Below are 21,726 nucleotides of genomic sequence, written 5' to 3'. Positions count from 1 at the left end.
ATGTAAAATGCTCTAAATAAAAATGTCTCACTAGGCTGTTCTGCAGATGATACGAGATATGATGTAAAAGCACTAGGCATAGCACATGGTAGCAAGTATCCAATTAGCAATAGTTTTCTTTCTACATTGATGGATATGCTCCTTGTCTTTTCTAAACTAGAGGTTTAAATGAAGTCCTCCTTTTGAAGCTCCTCCTCCTGTTATCCACTTTTATTCTCCTATCCCCTGGAGCATTTCAATACTGTGTGCTGCTCAGCATGGCTTTACATGCACAGCCCATGAAAGAGTTAATAATGCTGTGCTCCAACCTTTCTAGTTTGCTGGAGCTACTTAATCAGAGAAATCATTGTGGCTCTTTTCATGCAACTCATTGATGTCCAAAGCAACTAATTAGAGAGAAGGAGTATAGAAAATCAATCTTTACTAACATTGACATTTCTTCCAATTTAAGCAATTGGTTTGCTTACATGCTTTGTGAAAACCTGTTGAGATCTAAAATTATCCCAGATGACTACATTAGAGAGTTCTAATAGGTTCTTAGTTTTAGAACAAAGATTATTTGAACGTTAAATACATAGAATTTGGAAGGGATCCAGCATATTTCATGAGCTCACTAGACAAGTAGTTTGTATTCACGACGCCATTAGAGAAGTCTCCTGTCAAGTTGGGGGGCAGTATAACTCTTTGAGAATGTAGCCTATTAGAGGGAAGAGGTTTGTGTTTGGTATTTCCCTTTACACCTCTAGTTCTTGATCTTTCTCCACTCTACTGTAGGAAGCCAACCTGTATGAAATACATCCACAGGCTTCTCTTGGCCTCAGCCTCTAATTGGGTTTAGTCAATGGGGAACATTGGTCAGAGACTGGAAGGAGTGGAGATTGTGAGGGCAAGGCATTTATTACCTCAACTCCCTATTTGCAAGGTCACCTTGAGCTGGCTGTGTCCTTCTACCTAAGATCACAGCTTCTGTGATTCTCTCCCTATAGCCTGTCTGTCTCCACTTTCCTGCAACTCTCCCTTCTCTTGCTACTTTGTGTGTGTGGGATGGGTGGGTAATGGGACATGTTACTGGCCCCAAGATAGTGTATCATGCCTTGTGGTTTTTCTTATACTCTTCTTGTATCTTTGTAAATCGTCAAAATTTTACTGAGCTTTCCTTAAATTACCCAATTTGAATATGTCATCTGTTTCCTATTAGAACTTCAAGTGATAGAGAACAATAGCAACTTCTTGAAAGATCAGAGTGACCACTTGAATTACTGGTTTGTAAAAAATTCTGCCAATTCATAAAAATGCTGTGTGCCTCATTACATATTCAGGTAAAAGTGGATGAATTCACAAGAATGGTGTATAATGATGTGGCTTGTGTTGGTTGTGTTTTGTGGTTAAATAGAATGTCATTTGGGTCGAATGAGGATAGTATTAGAAGTTCAGTAAATGCCAGTGTCTTCAAAGAGTTAGAGATGGAGTGGGATGCTGAATGAATTGCATCTTAACTTCTTAACTTGCACGTGAGGAATCTGAATCACCAAGAAGTTAGATGAGTTACCCAAGGTCAGAAAATTAGTATGTGGCAAAGCTGGGTCTTGAGCCACGTCTTGCGACGCTAAGGCTAGTGGTTGTTTTAGTGCTTCAAATGGTGGAAAGAGTTAAATTTAGTTTTTGTTACGCAAAATACATGGATTTGACTTTAATTGGTCAGTTTGCAATGAACTAGAAATGTACTCCGGTGTGGTGTGGGTTTGATTTGTTTTTAAATAGGAAATTAAGTGCAAGTAAGGAATTTCAGTTTACAATAACCCATCTGTCACATTGGCTTAGCCAATTAGAACAATGTTATGAAGATGTTAACATTGTTTTAGAACTTGTTTATTCATAACGGATTTTTTTTGCTGTATAGTACTTAAAATTTCAGAAAATATGATTTGTACTATTGCTGAGTGATGAATTATAAAAATACTCAGAAAAAATGCTGAACTCTTTAGTATTTTATTATTAAAAGAGTTTTGGGGAAACTGGTCTCTTACTGATTTATACTAGAAAAATATTTTATTTTCTATTGTGTATGTGGTGTATGTACCCTGAGAGTTGGAAGAGTTGTTACATGGAAGGTATCAGTGTTTCTGCCTTTAAGATAATAACAGCCTAATGCAAGAGATATGGGATAGAGAGTATATCCAAACTGGAAAATAAACAGGGTAAAATTTCTGTCTAAGCCAACTGTTAGGAGGACCTACAAGATAATAATACCTTCAATTCAAGTATAAATCCCTGAAGTCCAGGGTAAAAACTTAACATTTCTTTCATAGCATCTTCTACCTATTTACATGGTAGGCAGGGAAAATAATACTTAGTAAATATTTGACAAATAAATAAATCAGGCTAGTGATGAAATCACAAAAGGTGTTCTTGTAGTATTTAAGGAGTAAGAAGGGAGTTTGGTCTAATCTGTTTTTTTTATCCAGTTCATAGTTCCAAGGCTAGATGGTTGGGAGTATTACTTTACTATATCCATTGTGTGTGAGTGTGGCGACATTTTTTTCTATTTAGGTTTGCATATAGAAAAATTAGATCGTCAACTCAACATTATCCCTTTAATAAATTAAAAAGTGGAACTGTTTAGGTAAACAAATCAATAGCAGGTTGATTTAAATCAATTTTACTATGAAACATCATTTTTCTCACACATAAAATCTTGAAAATTAAGAAATATAAGCCGTTTATTGGCTTCAGTTTTTGTGCTTTGATACTGATCCATGAAAACAATGACTAACACCAGCCAAATGTGTTAATTTTCCTTGCACTTTTGAAATGCAGTAAGGTGGTCTTTGCTCTAATTTTGTTTTCCTTGATAATGCTGCACATTACTATATTACCTGCATATTTTAGAATTTTGAACTATCAAATTTGCCTCTGTGTAATGCAAATATGTGCCATTCCCTTTAAAAACATAAATGGGTCCTTGTTTTTTTAATATCAAGATAGGCTCAATTATCTTTTGAAAGGTGGAGCTTTCAGAGGCAGATCTGTTGAAAAGATAATGGTCAACTATATGCTTATCCAGACATGAAGATTATATTTTGATACTGACGTTTCCTCCAAAAAGAAAGTTAAATAGAAAGTTACACCATGGTCCTCTGGAGAGAGTACTCAATGCTCCTTTATTACTTATTCTATCAAATTAGTTTTCTTCCTCATTTGACCCCAAGGTGGAGGAATACAAATATGACAGGTTGCAGAACTCACACTGAGCCATATCTGTGAGTGGGTGGATCCTTAGTACGCATATGTCTGTCTCTTTTTCCTTCTTCCTTTCTTCGAACATGGTAAGGACCAGGGAAAACTCCTACTTGTGAAAACACACAGCTCTCTCTTTTCTCTTTTTCTGTTTCACTTCTATATTGTGAGAGTAGAAAGCTGTTCCTCAAATGAGGTCCAACAAGCTATTTTGCTATCTCTAGATTCACTCTCTTCATTCCACAGTGCAACAAATGTGGAGTTACTGTCCTAACAAGAAGATCAATATTAGACAGTGAGAAGAACTATGTTTATTTCTTCACTGTTGTATCCCCAGAACATTGCAATCTTGTAGAGATAGCAGTCTTGTAGAACTAATACACAAATGAATAAATGCATAAAACCACACTATACCTTTTCCATAAACCTTCCTCTTCCCCCATAATCAGGGAAACTTGAAAAACATTTTACTCCATGAGTGTACATATCAAAGGATGTAAAATACTTCTTTGATGGGTTTCTTTCTCCTTTCCCTTTGGCCTTGAAGGCTTGCAGATTTGACTTTCATATTAACCTGACTTCATTTGCTTTCAAATATTGAGGGTGGATAGAAAGGATGTTAGCATCACCTAATATGATTTGTCCTTCTTTGTGGAAGGCCCTGGACCCTAAAATATTTTAGGATAACATTGGTTGTAAATTCTAAGGTCCGTTATGATAGAAACTTTAACATTGTTTAAATTGGTTAAAAATATTGGTATGTGTCTGGCATTTTTAATTTAAATAGTTGAATCTTTATTCTTTTTAAGTTACAGTATCATTCAATTGAAGAACACAGAAGTGTAAAATGTAATGTAGTTTTATTTACTTTTTTGGTAATTGTCCATTTAGATTTTTTGATTTTTTAAAATAAATCTTCAATCACAATTGGAACATTTAGATATTAAATATAGAGATTTTCTTCACAAGGCAAATTGTTTCTGTTATATTCTATGATGTTATAATTTTGAAAGGTGGTTACAAAAAATGAAAACGGAAAAGGTACTTATTATCATAAACCCTTTGGATGTAGGGATGCATGTGAGTATTTTTTTTCCTTGTTGGGTACACTGATGAGATTTCATCAGCTTGTAACAACCCTACTGGTGAGGGCCATACATCCTATTTGGAAAAACAAACAAAACAAAACAACAAAACATTCTGAATTATTCCTCGGCTTTGAGTCTTTTGAAGGCCTTCTTAAAAATCTGACTGATTTTGGAGTACTTTCCAAATGTGAACAACTACCTCATAATCTTAGCATAATGAGATAATGTTAATTTAACTATTTAAATTCAGTGTCCTTGCATGGTCTTAAAAAAAAACATTTGGGAAAAGCAGCAAGATTTGGAGGAATAAATCTTGAGACAACTAGGTAAAAAAATTCAAGATAAAATATAAGCCACCCTTGAAAATTATTCCTAGAAGAATTTTATCTGGTAAGGCTTTATTTCCCTTCCTAGTAGTTTGAGATGCTACTTTGTTCTTGCATGTTGGATTGCTAATTTTATTTTCTCCATAACTTTTGTCTTGGTTTTACTGTCTTTAGGAAACAATCTGTTTTGGTACTTCCTTTGAAAAAATTAATAAGATTATTTTTAGAATATAGGGAAATTAAAAGAAATGTAAACCTTTGTCTTCCAAATGTATCTGTTGGGTAAAGAGCAACCCCCTCAAGAAAACTCCACAAAAATACCCCCCAAAACCAAAAAAACCCATCTTTTGAGCTACACCTGTATATTCATTGTATGTGCATACTATTTACTCTTAACTGTATTAGGAAAAAATTAATTCATGACATTCTCCTGGCTTGTCCTTTTTATCTTGTACTATAGATTGTTTAAAAATGAACACTCATTTTTATAAAGCATTATTGGTCTTCAATTGACGTACAGTCATTTGCTATTAATGTGTACAGTTGCTCTAAGTATATAACTTAATAGGTTTTGACTAGTGCATATACATATGAAATGATCATAATCAGGATAATGAACATATCCATCACTCCCAAAAGCTTTCTTGTACTCTTTTATAATCTTCCCACTTGTCCCCAGCAACCACTGATTTGTCTTCTGTCTTTAAGTGTTAGTTTGCATTTTCTGGAGTTTTACATCAAAGAAAAATATTTCCATTTTTTAAAAAAATTTTCTTTGATCTCTGTGTTGGTTTCTATGCATTATGTAAAACAGCCAACTCTCCATCTTGAAGGAGTGGCCTCATGTAGGAGATGGAACCTTACTATCAACTCTGTAGCTCTTGGTTGTCTCTCAAACCTTGGTGATGGTCCAAGCAGCCTACTTTATTTTTAGTGGCTCCCAGTAGTTAAACATGTGCCAAGCCTTGTTATTTTCCTAAAGGGGAGGATCTCCATCAGCACCTAGATTTAGGCTGACTGGAAGCGAGACCCTTAGGCAGCAGCTTTTAAAGTATGCAAATATACCTCTTTCAGGGGAAAACACCCAGAGATTGGTGTTTCTGTGTATTCTTTCTATGTTGAGAGTGTTACTCATTTTTGTCTTGCTTGTCTATCATTATTTTGTGATCAATCCATGTTATTGTGTGTATCAATAGTTCATTCTATATTTTTTGAGAGTATTTTATTGTATGGATATGCCCAAACTGGTTTATTCATTCACCTGTCAGTGGACATTTAGATTGTTTATAGTTTTTTGGCTCTTAAAATAAAGTTGCTATGAATATTCATGGACAAGGAGATGTATACTTTTATTTCTCTTGGGTAATGCTTAGAAGTGGAATGGCTGGATCATTTGGTAGGTGTATGCTTATTGTTTAAGAAGTTGCCAAACTGTTTTCCAAAGTGGTTGGCTGGTTTTACATTTCCATTAGCAGTGTATGAGTGTTTCAGTTCCTCTATATTTTCATTAGCACTTGTTATGTTAGCGCTTGTAATTTTAGCCACTCTAATAGGTGTGTAGAGGTATCTCATGTGGCTTTAATTTACATTTTGCTAATGACTAATGATGTTGAACATCCTATCATGGGCTTATTTGCCATTCATATATCGTCTTTGGTGAAATGTCTGTTTAAATCATTTGCCCATTTTGATATTTTTCTTATTATTAAGTTTTGAGAGTTCTTTATTTATTTTGGATACAATTATTTTATCAGATAAATGATTTGCAAGTATTTTCTCCCACTCTGTGGCTTATCTTTTCCTTCTCTTAGTGGTTCTTTTGACAAGAAGAAGTTTTTAATTTTTATGAAGTTCAATTTACCATTTTCCCTTTTATTGATCATGCATTTGGTATATCTAGGAAATATTTAATCCAAGGTCACAAAGACTTTTCTCCTATATTTTCTTGTAGAATTTCCGTTTTACATTTTACATATTGGTCATTGATCCATTTTGAGTTACTTTTTGCACATAGTGTGAGGCATAGACCAAAGTTGTTTTTTTTTTTTGCATACAGATATGCAGTTATTCCCACCATTTGTTGAAAGATGATCCTTCCTCCACAAGATTGCTTTAAAATTATTTTTAAAGATTTATTTATTCCCCCTTTTTTAGAGAGAGTGAGAGAGAGAGAGCATGAGCAGGAGGGGCAGAGGGAGAGGGAGAGAGAATCCCAAGCAGACTCCACACTGAGCATAGAGCCTGACATTGGGCTTGATCTCATGACCCTGAGATCATGACCTGAACCGAAAATAGGAGTAGGGCAATTAATTGACTGTGCCACCTATGTGCCCCCAAATTGCTTTTTTATCTTTATTAAAAATCAGTTGGCTGTGAAAACACTCTGTACTTCCTTTTTTTTTTTTTTAAGATTTTATTTATTTATTTGACAGAGAGAGAGCACAAGCAGGGGAAGTGGCAGAGGGAGAGGGAGAAGCAAACTCCCCATTGAGCAGGAAGCCTGACACGGGGCTCGATCCCAGGACCCTGGGATCATGACTGGAGCCTAAGGCAGACACCTAACCAACTGAGCCACCCAGGTGCCCCAACACTCTGTACTTTCTACTCAATTTTACTGTAAACCTATATCTGCTCTAAAAAATAAACTCTTTAAAAGAAGAAGAGGCATTCGGGCTCATCTTTCATCAGATTTATCCCTGAGTATTTAATATTTTTAATGTTATTGTAAATTGCATTGTTTTTTGAATTTTAATTTCTTCTTCTTCTTTTTTTTCTAAGTAGGCTCCATGCCCAGTGTGGAGCCCAACATGGGGCTTGAACTCATGACCCTGAGATCAAGGCCTGAGCTGAAATCAAGAGTCAGATGCTCAACCAACTGAGCCACCAGACACCCCTTGAATTTTAATTTCTAATTGTTCATTGGGAGTATATAAAAATACAATTGGTTTTGTATGTTGATCTTTGATCCTGCAACATTGTAAACCTTACTTCTCAGTTCCAGTTGCTTTTCTGTAGATTCTATTTTATTTTCTATGTAAGCAATCATATTGACATATTTTTCTTTTATTACTTTAAAGATGTTGCTTCATTGTCTTCTCCTGTACCTTGTTGCCCATGGGAAATCTGCTGTCACCCTTATATTTGTCCTTGTCTATGTAATGTGTCTTTGTTTCCCTGGCTGCTTTAAAATTTTTTCTTTTTATCATTGTTTAGAATAATTTGATTATGGTGTGTGTTGGCGTCATTTTCTTATGTTTCTTGTGCTTGAGGTTAATGAGTTTTTTGGTTCTGTGGGTTAATATTTTCATCAAATATTCAAAAAAATTTTTTATTTCCTACTTCTCGTCTTCAGGGCTCCAATATATGCATAGTAGACCTCTCAAAATTGTTCCACAGCTCATTGATTTTCCATTTATTTCTAAAATTCTTTTTTCTCTTTATGTTTCATTTTGGAAGGTTTCTATTAGTATGTCTTTAATTTAATAATATTTTCTTCTATATACTTAATCTGCCATTGATCCCTTCTAGTGTATTTTTCCTTTTAGACATTGCAGTTTTCATTTCTAAAAGTTTAGTTTGGATCTTTTTCATGTCTTCCCTGTTACTAAGTTATTGAAAATATGAAATATAGTTGTAACTACTATAATGTCCTTCTAACATTTGCGTCAGTTCTGGGCCAGTTTTCATTGATTGATTTTTTTTTCCCATTAAGATTTGAATTTTCCTGCTTCCTTGCATGCTTGATAATCTTTGATTGGATGCCAGACATTGCCTTTTTGAGTGCTGGACATTTTTGGATTTCCATAGCTATTTTTGTGCTATTATTAAATAATTTATTATTTATTATTTATTATTATTAAATAATAAATTTAAAAAAATTTGTTAGGGTGACCTCGAAGTGTGCTTAGTCTTGGGCTAATTATTCCTCACTTTTGAGGCAACACTCTTCCAAGCACCCTACTCAGTGACTCACGCATTATGATGTTTCCTCACCTGCTTTGTGGGAACAGGCACTATTCCCAGTCCTAGGTGAGCTCTATGTACTGTTCTTTCTAATCCTCTCAGGTTGTCCTTTCCCCAGCTTCAGCTCGTTTTCTCACATTCATGTTCAAATCAGTTCCCTGCTGAATTTTTTTAGAGAGATCCTCTGAAGATCTCTGGAGTTCTATTTCTGTGCAAGTTTTTCCTTTTTGGTACTCTGTTGTACAAATTTCAGTTGCCTCGGTCTCCCCAGACTCTCAGCTCTGTCCTTTCATCTCAGGGAGTCAGCTGGATTTCCCCTGGATTCCCTCTCTCTGGGCTGCAGCCTGGAAACTCTCTCAAGGCAGGTATGTATACTGGCTCAAATGGCGGCTTCACCTTATTTCTTGTCTCCCAGGGAGCACTGTTCTTTGTTGCCTGCTATCCAGTGTGTTGAAAACCATTGTTTTTATGTACTTGGTTGGTTGGTTGGTTGGTTGGTTTTTGGTGGTTTCAGGTGGGAGGGTAAATCTGGTCTCTGTTACTTCAAATACTCTTGAAGAAATAATTATATGCTAGACAATGTGCTGCATGCAATAAGTATAGCTGTAGGAATTAAGTAAAAGTAGAAGTAATTTCCAGAGTGATAGGAGAAAAGTACATGGAAAAAGGGAATGAACTGGTATTCGAAGGTTAAGTAGGATTTGGATATATACAGTGGGAGTATCCTATCCCTGCAGTCAGAAAGAGTCCTTCTTTTGTCACAAAAGACCTATGGAGACGTGAATGAACAAAACCTCTGTTGTTGGCTATTTTAAGGTACCAGTCTACATATTTACCTCAAGGAATTCTTTTTGCTTATCTGGATCTTTTAGATGGAAACTATTAAGAGATACAGTGAAATACAAAAGCTTGGTCATTTGAGAATGTGTTGTTTGTTAATATAATACCAGGTTTTAATTTTCAACATCATCTTATTTTACTATATGAGTTTTTATTGTAAATAATAAACAGATGTCACATAAATAGGCTTTGAATCAAGCAGATCTGGATTTGAATTCTGGCTCTGTCATTTATTAACTGTGTCCTTAGACCAGTTACTTCTCTTAGTTTCAGTTTCTTCATCTTTTTTTTTTTTTTTAAGATTTTGTTTATTTATTTGACAGAGACACAATGAGAGAGGGAACACAAGCAGGAGGAGTGGGAGAGGGAGAAGCAGTCTTCCCCCTGAGCAGGGAATGTGATGCAGAGCTCGATTCCAGGACCGTGGGATCATGACCTGAGCTGAAGGCAGACGCTTAACGACTGAGCCACCCAGGTGCCCCTCAGTTTCTTCATCTTGAAAATGGGGATAATGGTGGGTTGTTGTCGGGATTAAGTGAGATCATTCATATAAAGTACCTGGAACAAAGCCTGGCAATGACTGAACCCTCAATAAATGATTGGTGCCATTACGTTATATTATGAAGCAGAATGGCAGTCACATGAAGCTATTTTGTGGCATTCAACCTTCTGACATAAAACTGTTTTTTTCTCATCAACTCTTATAGCTGAAAAAACTATATTTAAGTGTACCATTCCTCTATTCATTTCTTAAGCTTCATTTTATTTAGTATTCTCAGTCTTTGCCTACATGATAATAGACATCTGAGTAAAATTTGAAAAAGCATTAGATTTGGATGACTGGGTTCATCTTAATAGCCATGCTGGATTGACCAGATGACCTTGACCAAGTTAACTCTATTTATGGGTGTTTCTCTTCCCCACTTTTTATCTGGACTGTTTCTTTTTTCGTCTCTGTTATCCCTGTCCTGTTCAAGTTGGCATCTTTTCCCAACAGTTTATCCTCTCTGGGTTTCATTCTGGGAGGGAGCTTTGGCTGGTTGATTTTGAGAGTTTGTAGGGACCCAGCTCCCTCAGCCTCTTCAGACCTTACTGGGAACCTCTTGCACTACAAATAGGAATGCCCTGAGTTCTGAGTTTCAGCCACTGTCCTCACATTGATCCACTGTGCTTTCCAGTAAGCACTTGCTGACAATTTTTGGGTTTTCCCATTCTCAGATTCATCAGATATACCCTTTGCTTTTTTCCCTTTCCTCCTACATGGCATAACAAATGGGTCTTGTGGCTACTCGTGGTTTACCCCCATCCACTCAAATTTTCAAGTTCCTGGGGAAATCTTATCATTTAATTGTCACCATTTGATGTTAATACTGCTCATGAGTTTTTGGTTTTGTTATCCTAGTTGCTCTGTCTGTTTTTATGGGGGGGCCTTTGGGGGAGATTTAAAAACTACATCGTGGCTGCCATCATAGTCCCAGAATTCCTCCCCATCGGTCTATTTTTCACATTTATCTTTTCATTTGAGATATAGCCAACAGTTTTCTGGAAGCTTTGACCCAAAGGTTAATGAAATGGAAACTAGATTGTGATAAAAGAAACTAGCTTAGCTGGAGGTAGCTTGCTGGTGGGATTCTTTTAATGCAGGCATTTGATTTTTCTGGATGTGTCTATCTGTGGCTTAGGATACATTACTTCCTTATTATTTAATTTGCAAATATGACGGTATATATATATCATTTTTATGCATTTCAGATATGCCACATGTCAATTTCTGTTCTTCTGCCCTATAAACATGAGAATTCTCAAAAATTTCTGATATACCACCATTACTTAAAATTCAGGTATTGGTTTTATTCAATATCACCAGAATTATAAAGGAATTTTACTTTTGCCATGTTGACCACTTTTAAAAAAAGTCTTCTTGGTGAGCTGAGTTTGCTTTCTTTTCCTTCCCTGATCTCTTATTCTTCTTTGTCTTAAAAATCATTTGGGTTGGAAATGTAGGAGGTAAAAAAGATTTTTTTTAAGGGTTTTTATTGGTTTCATATGTAGAGAGTGTCAATTAAGCCAATCCAATTTCTTTTGGAACTTTGCCCTTTTTTTTTTTTGAGGAAATTAATCACTGCAGAAATAAACATGTCATCTGGTCATTTGCAACCTTATGGATTTTTGTTCAAGTTTAAAATTGATTAGAAGTAGTGCTGGTAGTGGTCTGGGGTGAGTGAGAGAGGAAGGAAGCAGAATTAATTATCCCCCCAAATCTATCACACTCCAAGGGCATTTTCTGCAGAATCATTACTGTGAGTGTATTGTTAGACCATGAAATGTGAATGTATTAGCAATTTTACCTGATTCACAGGAGAGGAAAATAGGAATCTGAGAAATTTTTTAAAGTCCTGGCAAATATAATTAATCCCCAAAGTTCCTTCTTGTGTTCTATGTTCTGCTGTAGAGAAAGCTGAACTTTTAACAGAAGTAATCACCAATGACTTCTATTTGCCTTACAATAACCATTTTCACTTAATCTTCAGAGAGGTTCAGAAAGCCCTCATTTTGGAAACTGTAGAAGTTACTAATGATCACATACATTTTTGTGTACAAGCACACTTCAATAGTTGGATGATTTGTAGCAAGAAGAGGTATTCTCCTCGTCTGACCTCACCTCTGTCCCCAGTACAGCCCATCTGTTCTTCTCTTGAGTCTTGCTGAGTGTGGTACCCAGTTTAGGACTGTTTAATCCCCAGTTCCCCACTCTTGCCAGGCTATTGCCTGCTGTCTGAAAAACCTCTCAACATCAGCTGTGTTAGTAAGAATTAATCTTTCCATTCTTATCTTGCTCAAAACTCAAATTCTGCCAGAAGTCTTCTATTAAATGCTATTTATTCCCTCTGATGGTAGCCATTGGGCAACATCCCCTCAGCACGTATATATTTTATTTGAATGGTAATGCTTCTCACTGCACTTAATATAGCTTCCAATCCAAACTGAGCTCTTAATAAATAATTATTAACCAACTAACCTATCACCTTTCCTTGTGGGAGAACCAGTAAGTAAGCCTCATATATCAAAATTCTGTATTTATTCAGGTTTTGAGTATTTGAGGGTAATACAAATGATTTATGGAAACAAAAGAGGATGAGTTTAGATGAATTGGGTGTTATACTAGAATTTGGTTATTTGCATACCACCTCTTAAATATAGTAGGTAGTAACAACTCTATAAATGTATTTTGAATGATAAAACCAGCTACTAGTTAGCTAATTTTACTACTAGCTATTTTTTTTACTAAAAAATGCTACTATGTATTACTGTGTACCAGGTACTCTGCTAAAGAAACTGGATTATTTTGTCTAGTCTTTCCAACATTTGGAGGTTTGTACTACTATTATTCTTATTTCATGGGTGGTGACCTTGGTGCTTAAAGAAGCTAGATAACTTGCCCAAGATCACCTGGGTACTAAATGGCAGAGAAGTGGTTTTATTACAGGCAGTCTGCACCTAGAAATTTTGTTTTTAACCACTTGATTCAACTCTTAATGTCAAGGATAAGAACACCATGATGAATCGTCTTTTTTCCTTGTCCATTTTATCATACCTGGGCAGATTTAAATGGTCCAGAGCAGTGTTTTACAAAAACTTTTTCCAGACAATCTGCCTCAGCATCATTGTATCATATAACCAATTCATTGATTAAGCATGGCATGTGGGATGCAGATTACAGCTTTAGTTTTTTCCTCCCATTCTTCTGATTTTATTCAGAGGTCTGCTCCATAACAATTCTTGCTTTAGGACTGCTTCTTATTTTCTTGTACAGATGAAGCATTCAATGTCATGGAACTGGTTTGAAACATTTCTTTTGTAAATTCTGCACATGGAAGGGGAGGGTAAGTGGGTGTGTTTTACACTCACTTTGATATTTGTCATATTGGTGCCTGTGCAGAATATCTTCATTTTGCCCCTCTAGACCCACTCCCCATTTCTATCCATCCTGTTGTGTGGCCCCAGAGAGTGATATATATGGACTGCACAAAGGGGCTCCTTTGCCTTCTGGCTCCCTCTTGAGTTTGGACAATGAGGAGTTTGAGAAGAAGCCAGGAAGAAGGGGGGAATGTGGGGTTGGGTTAGTAATTCCTTGGCTCCCTCTCTACCGGATTTTTTGGGGGCTGCCTGCATCCTTCAACAAAGGCCATAGCTTTTGTCAAGCAGTTCTCTCTACCTGACTCTTCCTTTTGGTTCTGGAGACAGCTCTCTTCCCTTGTCTTTCTGGGTCCAATGACGTTGACTGGTGCCTTACTGCAGTGAGACCTGAGGCTCTGCATTACCCCTTGTCATTTCCCTGCACTCTGCCCTCACCTTTCATAAATAGTCCCTTTATTAAACTTTCCTCACGTTACCCAGCTTCAGTGTGCCGTCTGTTTCCTGCTGGTTTCCTATTTGATATGACACCCTAGTTGAAACTGATATAGAGATGCTGTAATTTTAACATCCTGTTACATGCATTAAAAATAGAGATTCCTTGGACCCTTACTTGACTTACTGAATCACAATCTCTGGTGGTGGGAGCATCTGGGATTCTTGTTTTTAACAAGCATCACTGATGATTCTACTGCTCACTAAAGATTCAGATTTAACAGAAGTCTAACATCAATTCAGGAAGTAGAAATCAAGTTTTGAGTGAGTCCCAACCGTGGAGATTTAACCATTTTGCCGGCCTAGAAGGCTTACTGAGTTCAAATTGACAAGGTTCTTTGAGATTCAGTAATCGAGAAATACTGTGTTCATACAAGTATTTGTGTGGGTTTTTTTTTTCTCTAAAACTTGGCTTAATTCTTTTAAGTGAATTGATTAATATTTTTGACTGTCATACATAGCTCCTGTGCATGGTTATTTTTTATACTTTTCTTGAGATTATAGACATGGGCTACTAGTATCTGTACAAGTTAATTGTTGGCCTAAGACCATTTTTTTGTTACTACTTCAACAAACAGTGTTTGAAATAACTACTACTGCTACTTGCTTTCTAGGACATCTTTTTAAAGGGAGAGTTTTGGAATTACTCTTAATAGAGATGTGGCAGGCATAATAATGGCCCGCCAAAAATGTCCATGTCCTAATCCCTGGAACCTATGAATGTGTTAGGTTACTTGGCAAAGAGGAATTAAAATTGTAGATGAAATTAAATTTGCTAATCACATGACCTAGAGATGCTGAGATTGTCCTGGAATATCCAGCTGATCTTAATGTAATCACAAAGGTCCTTCATGGGAGAAGAGGGAAGCAGAAATCAGAGCAATGTGATCAGGGAAGGACTAGACTTGTTGGCTTTGAAGATGAAAAGGAACTAGGAGCTAAGGATTGAAGACTTCCTCTAGAAGCTGGAAAAGACAAGGAAATGGATTCTCCCCTAAAGCTTCTGGGAAGGAGCACAGCCCTTCTGACACCTGAATTTTAGCTTCAGTGAGACCCATGTTGGACTTCTGACCTACAGAAATGTAGGTAATACATTTATATTGTTTTAAGCCACTAAATTGGTGGTATTTTATCACAACAATATAAAACTGATACAAAGGGTTAAGGGAAATGAGGGGAGGGAGGTTTCAAATAGTAAATCAATACTTTAACTGGGGTCATTTACCCTGCAAACCCTTGAAGTATGGAAAGGCTGTAATTGCCATGTCTGAATGTTTGAAAATTTAATTCATTCCTTTGGAGCTTTAGTGGGTGACATCATGACTTTTTGATATTTTAATTATGGGGTTGGCATGGGAGCAAATTGCACACTGAGAGTGAGAACCGGGAACCTGTGGTGCATTATTGGACCCATTCTAAGCCAGGGTTTGACTGTCTAGAATGTAGCTGACTTTCCGTGAATAGCAGGCCAGCCCCCAGGGATGATAGTTCCATAGAGACCCTGTTCTTTTGTGTCTCTGGGAACCTGTTAGCCCATCACTGAGCTGGAAAAGAGGCTGGGCAAGGAGTAAGAGCACTTGTGTCTGATTTTCTTTCTTATCTTTTCCATTTTCTATTGTATTTTTTATTTTACTTATTATCTCCCAATTCTCATATTGAAAATTTTTTATTTTCTATCATTTTTAATTCCCAAGAACTAATTTTTGATTTCTGAATGATGATAAAGACTCCCTCCTTGACCAAACTTTAGTTGGACTCTGCTGAAATCTCTTTTTGGGGATGGCTTTCTTTGGCCTGCCAGCCCAGTTTTAGCAGGAATCCTGCTAAACCAGTTTAGCGAGAATTCCTCCCAAAGCTTGATATCCAATGAAGTTCCTCAGCCTCCTATCTTCCATACCTACCAAATTTCCTCTTAGTATTCCATCTGAAGACTCCCTCAATTCAGCCTATTGGCCACAAATCCCCAGCAGTCCCTACTGTATTCAGAGTTGAGCTCAGTCTCTCTCCCTTACTTGAAATAGTCTTGAATCCCTATTGCAATCATCTTGAATGAAGTCTTTCTTGCCTGTTTAATTTGTCCAGTGCAGTTTCTCTTGGATAATCCTTCTTTTATATGGACTCTTTCTCTTATTTCTTTCAGTTCAGTATCTTCTTTTATCAATCAGAGAACATTAGTGATGGTTTTTTTTTAAACCTTTTCTCTGCATTTTTTTCTATAAATTTTGAGAGGTTTTTTTTGAAAATTTTTTTCTGTTTTTCACATTGAAGAATGAGGCACTAAAATTCTGATTGGAAGTCCTGTGTGTGATTTGTGAACTGAAGGGCTTTAGTGTAGAATGAATGGGCCAGGCCCTTTCATTGCCCCTGCCCCGTCTTGCAATTCTGCATGGACACCATGGCTCCTTTCTCTGGGGCTGGTGTTCGTCCAGAGAGAAATTTCCCAAACTCTTGCCTGTTGGGAGAGAAAGAAGTATAAAGCTAGCTATGTGAGTTCTGGAAGCAAAGGTGAATGAGAAGCTGAGAATCTCATCTTTCAATATATGGTTTTAATGTACCCCACCTATTTTTGTGTCTTATCCCTTATTCTCTGTGTCCTTGGTGACCCCTAGCTCACAACCTCCCAGACTGAGAGTTTCCTCAGGTTAGGGAACTTATTGAGAGATCTCATACAATCTTAGACAGACTCATAGCCAATCTTCCTGTTTTAACCAATTAGCCCAATTGGCTAACCAATTAGCCCAATTTCCCACTCTTTTGGAGGTACTTAGTAACTCTAATTACCGAGTCTTTTCTGAGGAAGTAATTGGTTTGTTCCTTGGTTTCTTTCACTACCAGTTTAGGGTTAAATTTTCCTCAGTTCTGCTAAGTCAGTACCACTTGTCTGTCTGCTTTCCATTCTCCAATATTTTGTGTCTGTCTTTCCTAAATTTTTTTTCCCACTTTCCTAAAAGTGGAATATGAGAAGGTGTTCAGTGCATCATGTTTAACTGGAAGTAAAGGCGTACATTTTAGAAAGGTTTTCAAGATATTAGCTAATTATCTCCTGGCTTCCTCTCAGTCAGAGAGAAATTCAATTCACATTAACATCCCAGTCCCTCCCAGCAAACTCAGAATTAATAAATGGTGATGGAACTATTGATTTATTATGTAAATAGGCACACTATGTTTGCTTGACACTTTTTAAAGGGTATAAAGCAGCACTGTATTAAATAAATCCAACTGAAGGAAAATAATTCACAATGGAGAATAAATTACATAAGTGGAAACTACCTCACCCACCATATTGCATTAGAGCTGAGGATTATCTCAGTAATCACTTAACAATAGGGGTCCGTATTGATTTTAACTGCTAATTATGTCAGGGATGTGCCCCCAAGTTAGAATTTTAAATTTAATTCTGTGTAATCTGAAAGTACTCCCTGAACTCTGAGTTGTAATTTAAGCAGAAAAAAATTATAGAACACAGCAGAACAACAAATCTGACTAGCTTATCCCACATGCACTGATTAAGAACTTTTCATCATCTTTTATCATGGCAGGGTCTGGCCTTGTATTTTCAACCAAGGAGTCATAAACTGGGATATTTATGGCTAATCCTAGTGGAATAAAGCTCCCAACAAACTCAGAATTAATAAATGACAACAGAATTATTCCATGGAACTAAGCCATTAAGATTGGATATTTCCCCTGTTTGTCCAGGGCATTTGAGTGAAAAATAAAAACCTGATTAGAATTTAAGGAGATGTAAACAAAATAAAGAATCAGGCATAAATATGGAGGATATAATGAATTCCTAATTGGTAAAATCCAGGACTCCTCTTTCTCTGGAATAATGCCTCAAATCTCTGCCCTTCTTTTAAAGGATATAGAAGCAAACACTGATGACAGCTTTTTATCAAAGCCAGGAATGATTCTTGGATCAATCTTGGCCAGTTCTTCATTTACATAGATTAAATTTGGCAGTGGCTGAGATTTTTGAGAAATGTTTTAGGTCATTATTGATCAGCTCAGCTACCCAAAGGACTCTGTTTAGAGTAGGGTCCTGAAGTGTCATATGAATAGTACATTTTCTTGGATGTTTGAATCCAGCACAGGGTTTAAAATATCTTGTTAGTAGATAGATATGAATTTTTTGGCTGTCAAGGAGATGTAGAAGATTAGCTGAATTGATTCCCACTTCACTTCATTCCAAACTCATGTTATAATGTTCCAGAACCTTCCCAAATTTTAAAAAATGCTCTTATTGAAAGCATAGCTCAATGACTTGATGCCAGGTGGTAAGGAGAACCAATTTCTAAAGAATCCTCTGGCACAGTTACGTTTTGATGACTAAGATAACCTTTAAAAATATTTTTTCGGTAAGCCTCTTTTACCTGTAAAAGAAGATTTATGTTCAGATACTCTTTTAACAAAGTCAAAAAGTTTTCCATACAAGGAAAGGTAGGTTTTCATGCTATATCTTTAGTTTCAATTTACAATGAAAGAGACTTAAAATTTTTTTTCTCAAACTACCTTTGCCAAATATCCAGTTAGACTATTGTATTATTAATATTTCAGTCTGCAAGTATGTATTTATGAAATGTCTTAACATGTCCTGGGCTACAGAAAACATGTTTTCTTGTTTAATTTTATGAAAGCACCTATCACAGTGCCTATCCCTTGGGAGATGCCTAATGAACATTTTCTGGACTTCAGTACCTGTTAAATTTGTTGACTGCCCACTTAAAATAAAAGGTCTTCAGAAATAAAATATTAAACAGGACTTAAGCCTTTTAGGCAATTGAAGATGAAGAAATGTTCAAATCATAATGTTAAAGTAAATAAATTACCTATGACTTACCCATAGGCAGAGTTGATATTTAATTAGTATCAGACAAAAATATAAACTATACCAGTTGGTATATTGCACCTCCTCCTCTGGGTGCCTTCAGCACCCTGGACCTCCCTACAATGCAGCAATTAAAGAGTCAAAGCCTGGAAGACTGGATGTCCGGGGGTCGGGTGTCAAGTAGAGGGGTATCTTCAGGGTTTACAGTTGATTCTGATTGGTCCATGTCTAGGATACATTGTTATTAAATATCTTGGCTACCACTCTTCTCCACTCACCAGGTGATTTTTGCTTAGGGAATGCAAATAAATTTTAATATTACCTGGATGCAGATTTTGTCAATAAGCAAATCAGTTTTTTTGTGGGGGGGCAGGTTAGAACACAGCATTTCTCAAGCTCTCTTTGATGAAAATATTTTTCATTCGCTTGCAAAATACTGCATCGGACAAAGTTGTGCCTATTTCTTTGGGGTAGGACTTTTCAGAGCCTTTAATATATGGCTTTCCATGTTAAATCTCTCGGAAAGGGATATCTCTCTTTCCCATACTTATTTTACTAAGGACTCTTTTTTTCCCCTGTGGAACACCGATTGAGTTCCATTGATACAATGTGTACTAAAATCCTCAATATTTAGAATAGCCCTTGCTTCTCCTCATAGATGTTAAAAAAATTAGCACTGTTCACTCTTTGAATTATCAATTTTCTTTTTTTTCCAAAGATTTGATTTATTTGACAGAGAGAGACACAGTGAGAGAGGGAACACAAGCAGGGGGAGTGGGGGAGGGAGAAGCAGGCTTCCTGAGGAGCAGGGGAGCCCGATGCGGGGCTCGATCCCAGGACCCTGGGATCATGACCTGAGCCGAAGGCAGACGTTTAATGACTGAGCCACCCAGGCATCCCGAATTATCAATTTTATGGCAAGGCAGAAGAAAAGTTAGATTTGACTGTTGTTTTAGTCAGGCCAGGCTAGGTTAGGTCATATTGTAGGAACACATAACTCCCAAATCTCAGTGGTTTAACAGAGTAGTTGCTCATGAAAAAGCTGCTGTGGTTTGAGACACTGTCCTTCTGGTCGTGGCCCAGGCTTTGGGCTGCTTTTTCCTTATGTCAGGGAGCAGATAGGATATTTGGTGAATTCTGTCTTTACCAAAACTATACTGCAAAAGTCAGGATTATGTAGTTTCATATGTGAATTGTCCTTCATTTTTATTTTAATAAATAATAATGAGAAGCTACATGTTTTTACCTTCCTCCAAAAGTTCATTTTACTACTCTGCAGATTTGCCATTAACAAGTATCAGTAGGCTTTCTTAGCTCATCCTTGGAGTGTATACCATTTTTACCATTACGTGTTCAGGTATTTAGCTCAAGTTTTTAAATATTCAACCTACGCTGTAAATATTCTGAATTGGGAGTTTGGTTATCAGATTTCTCTGCATTTTGACATCTTGTTTACATATCGATGTTGTTCATTTTAGTGTTTCTTATTCTTATGTCTCTTTGGTTAATTTGCATGTAGATACTCAAATAAGAACTCAACATTTTTTCCTAAACATCAAAATTACTGTCTTTTACCATGATTATTTCCTAAAAGACACTTGCCAGATGAGAAATCTCCCCTGATTTTGTCACAACTGCTAGTCTCAGTTGAAGAGATATTCTGGTCTTTGTTGTCAAGAGGGTAGTGCAAAAGATATTAACACCACAGAACTTCACAAGAGCAGCTCAACATAGTGTCCTGTGGTGCCTGGTCTAAATCAATGGTTATTAATTTTTCGGTTTTGTGAGTAGCACATCCACTCACATTTGCTCAGATGTTAATAAAGCCTCCAGTGTTACCTTGACCTCTCAAGACTCTGCATGACATGACAGCCTTGATAACTAAATGAAAATCTCAAGACTCAGGTTAATCCTGAGTGCTTTTACGTGAGGCTTGACGAAGAGTGGAAAGTTACAGGAAAGCATGAGAGGACAAAAAAGGGTATGAACTACGTGTAGTGAACTGGGAGAAACAAGTCCTGTTTGTTCAGATTCCTCTGACGTCCCTCCATCTTAGAAATAAAGATGTTCTTTCCCTCCCAGTAGAGGGAACCTACCACCCACATGAGGGTTTTATGACCTTCTTCAGGGGAAAGAAAGTCCTTTCTGCACATGATGTTTGTCAACTTTCTTCAGCCTAAAATATTTTGAGGTGCCATGTCTTGAACTGTATCAGTGTTCTGTGTAAATGTGCTAGAAAGTTCAGTGGCTCCAACTGTACCTGATACTTTCCTTTCTTGGGTGCTCTTACTTTTTCTTCCCAAGTTTTCCCAAGCAGGTATGGCCTTTGCTAATTTAAGAAATTCATGATGAGCAAACACTGGGCAGCAGATATACTAATCCCCAATCAGTAGTATTTTCTTTGGGTCTTTGAATCCTGTGCTTTGAGAAAATTTTTCCTACCAAAAAGTTGGAGATGGAGTTTAGAGTCTTCAGCCTTTTGGATCTTTAAAATAAAAACATTAAAAAAAATTTAAATTAAAAAGCAATATGTGCTTGCTGTAATAATATTAGAAATGACAGTTAAAGAAAACATCTTCTCTTAACTGCTACCACTCTCCTACACAAAAATAACTATTGTCATCAGATCTGTATGTATTATGGTGCTTTATGACCTTTTTAATAAGGGTATAAATAATTTTTCAAGGTTGTAATAGTAGCATAGGCACAATTCCATGTTTGCTTTTATGTTTTATAGATTCTTTTCCATGTTTTTTACATAATTTTTATTTGCTGTCAAATATTTTACTGATTTGACATCCTATTATTCAAAATTAAATGATTGTTAGGAGAAACAGATTTTTTGAGACTCACTTCCCGTTTATCTTTTGGTTTGAGCAGGGTTCAGGAACATTACGGGTCATCATCCTTTCCACCTGGGGCACATGCTCACCATCCTTAATGTTCCTGTTTTCCCTTGAATACTTGAAATATATGTTTTTTAAAGATTTTATTTATTTATTTGAGAGAGAGAGAGCGCGCACAAGCAGGGGGA

Source organism: Zalophus californianus, chromosome 2 (genome assembly GCF_009762305.2).
Source record: "Zalophus californianus isolate mZalCal1 chromosome 2, mZalCal1.pri.v2, whole genome shotgun sequence".
Lineage (NCBI taxonomy): Eukaryota > Metazoa > Chordata > Mammalia > Carnivora > Otariidae > Zalophus > Zalophus californianus.
The sequence above is the reverse complement of the archived record's forward strand: the minus strand, read 5'-3'. Positions refer to the sequence as shown.